This window comes from Ipomoea nil, unplaced genomic scaffold (genome assembly GCF_001879475.1).
Source record: "Ipomoea nil cultivar Tokyo-kokei standard unplaced genomic scaffold, Asagao_1.1 scaffold1932, whole genome shotgun sequence".
In the NCBI taxonomy this organism is placed as follows: domain Eukaryota; kingdom Viridiplantae; phylum Streptophyta; class Magnoliopsida; order Solanales; family Convolvulaceae; genus Ipomoea; species Ipomoea nil.
Genome location: NW_017618360.1, coordinates 1,193,728 through 1,202,606, shown reverse-complemented (window position 1 = coordinate 1,202,606; position 8,879 = coordinate 1,193,728). Strand labels below are relative to the sequence as shown.

The 8,879-nt window shown below is 32.8% G+C and overlaps 1 long non-coding RNA gene across 1 annotated transcript; it reads left to right on the top strand.

Annotated features, from left to right (window-relative positions):
• Positions 1-1,091: 1,091 nt before the first annotated feature.
• LOC109146544 lies at positions 1,092-1,849 on the top strand. Its single transcript, XR_002048464.1, has 3 exons — positions 1,092-1,172; positions 1,271-1,374; positions 1,838-1,849. It is a non-coding gene; the product is annotated as an uncharacterized LOC109146544 (long non-coding RNA).
• Positions 1,850-8,879: the final 7,030 nt, after the last annotated feature.

Sequence of the window (8,879 nt, the reverse complement as noted above, 5' to 3'; positions counted from 1 at the left end):
ATTCGCCATTGTTAGTGCACTGGAATATTATTTTCCAGTACACTGGAAATCAAAATTAGAATGATGTTAAAGCACATTAATTTAATAGAAACATTAAATTAAGAAAAATACTAAATATTGTAAAAATAACTCAAGTTGGATATAATTTTGAGATAAAGAAAAATTGTCCCACGAACACCAAAAGTGCAAAGTAGAGATCAAATCATAAAAAAATCAAATAAAAAATTTAATAGAGATACTGGTGAGAATATGAACTAAATAGCTGAGCAGACATCAAAGGCACTTAGATTTACTTTTTTATTAATATTATTATTATTAAAAAAAAAAAAAAAAAAAAAAAAAAAAAAAAAACCAACAGTATTCGCTTCCGAAAAAACAAAAACGAGTTAATTTCTGCAATGGTCCTCCACCTATTGTGATTTTCTAAAATTGTTCTTCGTTTTTTTAATTTAGACGAAATAGACCATTGACTATCAAATTTGTTCCAGCATTGATCCTTCCGTTAACTATTAGTTTGTTAGGCGTTAGTGAAGAGGCTAAAATGGTCATTTCTTGTGGTTGCTTTCTTCTTCACTTGCGCAGGGCACTCGCTTCTTTCAAGCAACGGTTTGGTTGAACTATATTGACTTCCACTGGAACAGCCACACTTGCTCAGAGGAGGACCCAAAAATAGTATTAATAGACTAAAACTATATTGACTTTCGCGAAGATCAATAAGCGTTGGGATCGGACTGAACCATTGCAGAGAGGCTCGTGCAGATTTTGTCCCTGTTTAGTAAAATTGTTGTTAGTTGTTAGCTGATTATGTTAATTAGAGTGTATAAATAGTTGGTAACATTAGTTGATGGTAGAAAAGTGTTTGGTAAATTAGTTGTTAGCTGATAGCTGTTTGGTATAATTTCTTTTCTTTTTTTAAAGTTAATTGAAAAAGTTGTTTGGAATAGCTTTTTGAATTTTAGCCTTTTAAAGTTGCAAAAAGTTAATTAATCAAACATTTATATTGATATTTTAACTAAATCAAACAATTAATAGTGATCAAATAAGCTAAAATTGACAAATAGATCAATTTTCTACCAAACAGGGCCTTTGTCTTTTGGGGGTGGGGGCTTTGCATTTTTTATTTCAGTTCTGATTTTTTCCCGCTTTCATGATTTACGCTTACCACCTATAAGGTCTCTCTCTCCCCCTGTATTGTTCATACCACCATGGCACCATTTACTCATGTTATTCTTCTTTGAGAAATGAATTTGGGTTTTTGATGATGTGCCAGATTAGCAGGGGTTATTGATTTTTTAATTTGGGGAGTGAAGGAAGATGAATACTCGAACCAGGACCAATCTGCAACCTATGAAGGCTCCTGGGAAGCTTGAAATTGTCGATTGTTTAATGCAGTGTGGGGTGTTTAATGGTCTGGGTTTCCGTTCTTGCTAGAAAACACAGCTTTAAATTGAGTTTGCAAGGCTCAGAGGCCAATCTTTTCTTATAAATTTGATAAAGTTGGCGACTTTTAGTTCATTGGATTTTTAATTCGATTTCCCTAAGGAACGAGGAAGGGAGAATTCAATAAAACAAGAAAAGATTCAAGTTTTTTGTAAAGTTCAGTTTATGTTGTGGATGTGTGATCGGAAATCCTTGGATTGCTGAATGATTTTTGTTCTACTATCTGTGATTTTGTTATATTGGCAATTAGAAAAGAAGAATTTTGCTGCCTTTGGTCCTTTTTTCTCCTTAATCTAATCAAGTTCAGATTGCAATGTCTTTTGCCTTTTCTTTCTTCTGTTATGTCCAAATAGTTTCTTCAGTAAGTTGATTACCTCTTATGTTGTCTTGCCTGAAGGAAAAAATGTGATTGCAGAGTAACAAGAAAATGCACACAGAGAAATCAATGATAAATCGGCGAAAAGTAATCAGAGAGATGGCATTGTTACAAGATGTAATGCTGAAGAAGAAAGCAATCACAAGAAATGACCATTTTAGTCCATTCACTAACACCTAACAAACTGATAGTTAACGGAAGGACCAATGCTGAAAAAAATTTAATAGTTAATTAAATTAAAAAACGATGATCAATTTTAAAAAATAAGACCATTGCTTGAATTAACTCAAACAAAACCCAATAGTAGTCGCTGCCGAAAAAAACAAAAACCAAACAGTATTCGCTTCCGAAAAACCAACGAAGTGAATTGCCCCATCATTTTTACCTGAAGAGTTTTGAGTCAACTTTGTAGACTGTAGTCGTGTGAAAGGCTAGAAAACTAGAAAATGGCAAAAGAATATACACATGCATGGCTCTATATATACGGACTACGGTGTTCTCCTCTGAGCACAACAAGTTCCAGGTGGCCGGTGTGAGCTCGGGCCCTCGGAGCCGGTATCGGCAAAATGGAAAACAGCGTCTCTTCCTCATGTAAGTCTTTTAATTTTAAGGGCTTTTGAAAAAGTTTATGTTGATCAAATAGCGTAATTGAGACGTAGTGTGTTTATGGTAGAGATACCACCAAGCTCAAACACGAGCTCATATATAGTCTGCCGCCACTGTTCGGAGTTTATTTATTAAACAAAATCTTTCTGTTCTAGCTAGTATTTGAGACCGTACGTGCATTCTTTTTTGCATTAGTAATAATGATAATGTTTTTCCATTCAGGTAATTCTGCCGGAGGAGCCACCGGAATTGACCAGACTGAGCCGCTCCTACTTGCTAGGTATTACGTTGTTTCCCTGTTCTTTGTTCTTAGGGTCATCAAGAACTGTAATAAGAGTAATCACTTAGGAGAGACCCAACGTCACTTGTCCCTTTAATTTGTTTTGATGTTTTATTATTATTATTATTTTTTAAAATATATATATGATGATGTCTTTTCTGCAGGAGCAATCCGTTTCCTGAAATGGTGGTCGCTGCAAGCTTGGTAAAAGCCGTAACAGATCTAGAAAAAGAACGCCAAAAAGGGCGGCAGCTTTGCCTTTCCGACGAGTCTGTTAGTCGACGGTGGAGCATATACGGGTTCGATTTGAGCGGAGACATGGTTCTAAGAGACCCTCACGATAACTCCATTTTCGGGGCAATCTTTCATCGGAAATCCACCGGAGATCCACCGCCCAAGTTCGCGATCGCGTTCCGTGGAACAATGCTTCGCAAAGCTACCGCCATGGAGGACATAGAAAACGATTGGGACTACATCTTCAACGGCCTCCACGACTCGACTAGGGTGGATATGGGGGTCACCGCCGTCAAGATTCTTCTGGAAAACGTCGCTGAAAATGGCGTCTGGTTAACTGGTCACTCTCTGGGCGCCGCCATCGCTTTAACGATTGGCAGGACATTGGTGCTATCCATGAATACTTATCTGGACACGTATCTGTTTAACCCCCCGATTAAGAGCCTTCTTGACTGTAGAGCGGGAATTACGGTGAAGAACTGCCTCAAATCCGTAATTATTGCTCGGTCCGACAAAAAAATTGTCAGTGTGGACGACATAGTGGCTCTATCAAAATGGATTCCAAATTTGTTTATCAATGAATTTGATTGGATCTGCAATGACTACGTTAGTCACTTTGAATTCATTAAAAAGATGGAGGACTCAGGTCCTGCCGGGGAAGAAGATTGGACGGTGGCAATGAATTCATTGAGATCGTTAGTTTCCAATTTATTTGGGAATGATTCCCAGCCATCATACCTCATTCCTTCTGCTAATCTCACTACAAATTCCAGGCGCCCAGAAGGTTTAATGGCATCGCATAGCCTCACCCAATGGTTAAATCCTGATCTACAGCAGCTTCGTCACTAGCGCCATATATGTAAGTTTAATTTTCAGGCAAATTAAATTAAAGGTTTGATTTTTTATTTACTCCTTCAATTGTTTCTTGCTAGTGATTTTATTGATTAAATTAAAACAGCTAGCAAAGATAATTGAAGGAATTTGAAAGTTCTTTAAAGTGAAAAGTGTGAAATTTTTTTTTATATTTAAATATATATTTAGGAAAGATGAGCATACCGGCTAATTTTGTATTTTTTTTGAGTGACAAGAAATTTTGTATTCCCTGAGTTTAGGGAAACTCTACCTTGTAATCTTAGTCAACAAAAGATGCCCATAGTTATCTGGACCAATAGTTTGATCAACTTGGCTAAGAATTTTTGTAATTTGTATGTTTCTGAAAATGTATTGTGTTGTTTGTATTATTATGTCTGGCATTATATATTTATATATTAACCTTTTTTTTTTTGTTGCCAAAAGTATCCATTCATCTGATAACCAGATAACCAGAAGACTAAACCACTTATGAGAATGTCTATTAATAGTTTTATGAGAAGGTAATTTTTCCGCTCTGTCGGGCCGGGGTGTGGAGGGCCCTTGGGGTTGGGGTTCAACCTTTGGAAGAATGAGAAGGTAATTTTAATAAGACCATGATGTAACTTAGTTAAGCACCGCTTAATTAATGAAAAAGCAATTTTAATAAGACCATGATGTAGCTTAGTTAAGCACCAAAATTAATGCCCTACTTATTCACTTATTTCTCAAACAAAATAATTTAAACATATTTTATACTTTGTTAATACACATTAAATAAATTGTTAAACTTTTGTGATCAAACTAAAAACAAATACAATTGAGACGTTTAACGCCAAAGAATAGTGCTAATTGTATTTTTTGTAATTAAATTACATATAATTTTTTTTTTCGATAATCTACTCGTACAAATCATAAAAAATTCAATGATGACTAGACCCACATAAGAATTTTAGGTACAAAACACTCAAATTTCAAAGGAAAATATTGTGAATACTTTTTGAATACCTATATGATGAAAATAACATATTTTTATTTTTCAAATCAGAAAATAAAAATAAGAAAGTAAAATTTAATAGTAAATAAATACATAATAAAACTCAACTCCGAACTAAAAAAAAAAAAAAAAAAAAAAAAAAAAACATTGTTTACGACAAGATGGCAACATTATACGGAATGTTTTTTGGTGAAACCGCGCCAATTAAGGAAATAAATGGTGGAACGAATGTAAAATACTACGGAGTATATTCTTCATTTACGAAAAAAATACTCTATTATTTATTAATAAAAAATTCCTTTTCCTGGATTGTGAGTTGCTGCTTACTAGGAGAAGCAGCTAGCATAGCCAGCGGGGTATCCCCTCTCCCCCCACCCCCAAAAGATTCCTTTTCCTCCTTTTTTTTTTTTTTTTTGAAAACAAAGATTCCTTTTCCTCCTAATTATTAACTATCTAACATATGTTAACCAAGAGTTAAAGAATCTCTGCAACAATTAAATATCTCCCTTATATTTATATGAGTTTTTTGCACTTTTGGTCCCACAACTATAATGACACTAGCAGAATTGATCCACAACTTTTGAACCTTGCAATTTTAGTCCACGATTATTGATTTTTTTGCAAAAATAGTCCTTCCGGCCACTTTTTTCATCAAAATTCCACTGGAAATTTTTTTTTATCCATTTTTAACAGGGCTAAAATTGACATTTTATTTATCTCAAAATATAAAGGAAATACATAAAACGGAAAGGTAAAAGCGATTGCATTTGAGAATCTCTACCGCTTCTCTCGCTGAAAATCTATACAACGAAGCTTTTCCGATGTCTTCGGATGATCCCGCAGGCGTGTTGGCTCCGCCTCCAATGCTGCTGCCGGATAACCCAACTAGCCCGGGGAACGCCACGGCCGCTCCGCCGCTTACTGACAGCCCTACCTGCTACAGGAACTCCGCCGCCTGGGGCAGTAGTATGTAGCCCAGTAATATTGTATGTAGTCAAATGTCAATTTTTTTCTTTTATTTTTTGAGATAAGTAAAATGTCAATTTTAGCCCTGTTAAAAATGGATAAAAAAAATTTCCGGTGGAATTTTGACGGAAAAGTGGCCGAAAGGACCATTTTTGCAAAAAGATCAATAGTCGTGGACTAAAATTGCAAGGTTCAAAAGTCGTGGATCAATTCTACTAGTGCCACTATAATCGTGGGACCAAAAGTGCAAAAAACTCTATTTATATTTGAGAGTTGTCATTTGGGCTTGAAAAATGACTTCCCCTATTTACCATTGATTTCAAATCTGATGACTGAAATTTTTTTATATAACATTTGGATTTTAATTTTTTTTAATTGCCTTCAATTTTTGAAGGAGATCATCGGAAATCTATTGACAATGGTGACTGATAACATCAGCACCATACTTCCATTCTTGGTCTTCTCTACTAATTTAATTTATATGCACTCTAAAATCATAATATTCAATATGCATGCAGTACTTAAATAATGTTATAATTTCAGAAACATTAATCTTGTTGATACTGATATTTAATTTGTTTCTATACTATCAGGTTTTGTATATAGGAACTAATATTTGTACATTCTTCATTTCAGCAGGAAATTTGACAAGTAGAGGATACAGCTTAGCAAGCTTGATTAGAAATAGGTATAGCACTCATGAGCACAAATGCTCACTGGTAAGATAAAAATAATTGGTAATATTTAATTATTTATATTGTATGAGAATACCTTTGTCATATGGTCTGCCGCTTTTCCTCTTGCCCCATATTTTTTAGGGATAAGAGCATCTCCAATGTGGACTGCAAAACTGCAAAATTTAACTGCAAAACACCAAATATGCAAATTGGGATGCTCCAAAGGGAGATTGCATTACGCCATAACGCCAAAATGTTTGGCCATTACGCCATAACGCCAAATACGGCGTTGCACTGTTCATTCACGGCAAATCTAAAATGGAGGAGAAAATGACTCTTTTATCCTTACTTCTTTTTATAATTCCAAATGTATCCTTTATTTGTTTTATGTGTAATGTTTTATTTTGTTAAATACTTATATTTAAAGTTTGTATAATTAAATAAAAATTATACCATTTTAAAGATCTCATTGAGACGATCGAAACAAGACTAATATTGAATATATATTAATTAAAATTTCAAATACATCAAACATAACTAGAACATAATTAAATGTACAAGATGTTGTATGCTATATTATTATTGTGGAATAAATTAAATTTTAAAAAATATTGTTAAATTCGATTTTTTAAAATAATTAATTTTATAAAAAAATTAATGTTAATAAAAATTATTATTTACATCACAAGTTATATTTTCTATTAAACTAAATAAGTTCGAACTAAATTATATTAAACTAATTAAATTCGAAATAATAATTAAAAAATAAAATTATTTTAGTGTAAAAGTTTGGTGTTTTGGTGAAAATGGGTTGGAGATGAATAAAATTTGGTGTGAGAATATGCTGAGAATATTCCTTCTGATGTGACGTTTGATGAAAAAATTTGGTGTTTTGAAGTAGAGTGGGTTGGAGATGCTCTAAGAGTCAAATAGATCATTCAACTATTGATAAAAGTGTAATTAGTCCCTTCAACTACAAAAAGCTTCAATTAGGCACTTAAACTTTAAAAAATATGCAATTAGACATTTTCACAGGTTATCATGAGTTAAAATTAGGTAACTTGGCATTCACATATACATTCAAATAAAAAATTAAATATCTTTTTCAAAAAATTAATTGCTGCCATGGCAGTTTGGTTGGCTACCAAGCTGCCATGGCAGTAATTAATTAAAAAAATTATTTAATTTTTTAGTTGGATGTATGTGGATGCCAAGTCACCTAATTTTAACTCATTACTTGATGATAACCTGTAAAAAGGTCTAATTGAATCTTTTTATAAAATTTAAGTGTCTAATTGAAGCTTTTTGTAGTTGAGGGAGCTAATTTCACTTTCATCAATAGTTCAAGGGTCTATTTGACCCTTATCCCTATTTTTTATTTTGATTGAGAGGAACCTGTAATAAAAAATAAAAGAAAAATGAAATTATCATGTTAACCTTGTTATTAACAGCCAACAATCAGAATTCTTAATAAAGAATTAAAGTGTGTAAAACCATTAAAGTCGATGATTAAATAGTATATAAAAAGTCATTTAAGACTAAATTAAGTAGAATTAATAGAGGATTATATTAGATATTAACTTTAGAATTAACTATGCAACAATAGTTAAGGAGTACAAACAAATAAACTCTAATTTCATCATTGATATAGTCTGACGATTTTGATTATAAGGATCTAATCGGTAAGTTTTAGTTATCAATATAATATCCTTTTATTTTATGTAATATAATGTTCCTCTGTAGGATAGTACAAATATTTTTTTAAGCTGTTGTATCTAGGGAAAATGGCACTTTTTCCCCCTAAGTTATATACTTATAGCACTTTTTCCCCCTCAATTATTTATGTAAGAACATTAGCCCCCTCAATTATTTTAAAAGTGGTGGTTTTTCCCCCTGATATATTAAATTGACATTTCTACCCTTAAAGTAAACATTTTATTTATTTTATTTCTCCAACAAATTATTGTGTATATGTAGCAATGACCACGGTTCGGTTCGAACTGAACCGGACACTATAGCAATCGAATTAAAAGTTTTCGGATATGATTCAGATCTAGAATCCAATATTTAGATTTCAATTTATTAAATTTATGAACCAAAAAAACTGGATCATGAACCGTGAACCGGCGGTTCCGGATCCGGTTCGCGATTTTGAACCGTCTTTATTTTAAATTTTATTTTAAAATAGTCTAAATTCAACAATAAATGTATTTTATTTTTTCAGTTCGGAACATGAACCGGCCATTTCGATTTGCGATTTTAATAAACTCTAAATATCGCGTTTTGATTCTAAATTGTAATTGGAATATTTTGGTTTGGTTGCTATAGTATCTGTTTGGTTTGAACCAAATTATAGTAATAATTTGTTGGAGAAGAAAAATAAATGAAATATTTATTTTAAATATTTATTTTAAGGGTAAATATGTCCATTTAACATTTTAGGGGGGAAAAGAG